The sequence below is a fragment of the Gorilla gorilla genome, chromosome X (genome assembly GCF_029281585.2).
Source record: "Gorilla gorilla gorilla isolate KB3781 chromosome X, NHGRI_mGorGor1-v2.1_pri, whole genome shotgun sequence".
In the NCBI taxonomy this organism is placed as follows: Eukaryota; Metazoa; Chordata; class Mammalia; order Primates; family Hominidae; genus Gorilla; species Gorilla gorilla.
In genome coordinates, this window is record NC_073247.2 from 94,707,508 (window position 1) to 94,708,786 (window position 1,279).

Genomic DNA, 1,279 nt, shown 5'->3' on the forward strand with positions numbered 1-1,279 from the left:
TGCAAGGCTTCTCTTGTGATTTTGCAAATGTTAGAAATAAATTTCTTTCTCATCAGAATCACCCAAAAATAATGCAACATTTAAAGAGTACCTGAAAGAGACAAAACATGGGATATTGATAGTATGAATGATGAAGATGTTAAGTTGGTGTTTACAAGTATTCAGGTTATAGCTAACATACAGTTTCTATTCAGGCAGTTATCTATGGCCATCTTTCATCAGTTTTTCTTCTTTCTCTAAGGACTAGAAACCTATGGTAGAAGAAAGACTGACAAAATCGTTAAGTTATCTGTAATGTTAAGAATCAATGCAGAATACTTGGTCCAAAATAGCCTAAGAATTTTTATTGTTTCTTATATTCCTATAAGCCCCATTGCCAGAATCCATCTTAACACTTGAAGTCAAATATAGTTTCTCCCCTAACTGTGCCCAGTTATATTTTTTCACTTATGTTTCATTCAGTACTAATGAATGAAATTATGGCAATTTCCAATGTCAAATTAAAATTCTTCTAGCACTTTCATCTTACCTTAAGTTACTGCCACTAAATAATGAAACTCCTTATTTACAGTGCAGTTGAGATTAAATATGTACATCTAATATCATGGCTGGAGTTCTTTAGTGTTATCATCAAGATATAAGGTTTGTCCTCAGCTTTACAAGATCTGGCATAAACTTCTAGTTCATCACCAAAACCACTTACGGTTCTTCTGGGCACACAATTAAGCAAAGCATCTCTACCTCCTTTGCAATTGCATATAGCCACATAATGGATTTTTAGTCAATAGAATAAGAGCAAAAGTTATGCAATTTTCTGCCAAGGCCTATGAGTGGTAAGCATTCCTTCACAATTTTCTCTTTCTTCAACTAAGTGCAGATGAAAATAAGGCTCTATGGGATGGTGTATCCACAAGACAGAAGAAATCCATGTTCATAAGTCATCAACTGGAGGAGTATAACTTGCCAACAAGAAACCCAACTTAAACTGTTAAGTTAGTGAGAAATGAATCTGTATTGAATATGTGCTGTTACACACCTTTTATTTTATTTGTTATAGATGTTTAACTTCTTGTGCCAAATATAAGGTACACCCATTTTTTGTTCCTATTTCAAGAGGTAATAGTTTTTTAAGAATACACTCACGTTAACTATTCTCAGAATGATTGATGTATACGCAAGAATGCTAGTTTTAAAATTTACAGCAAAAGGTACCTCATTCTAGTGGTGCAAAGAAAATGTATATGGAATCAAAGTACTTGGCAAGCTAAATTAGGTAGTT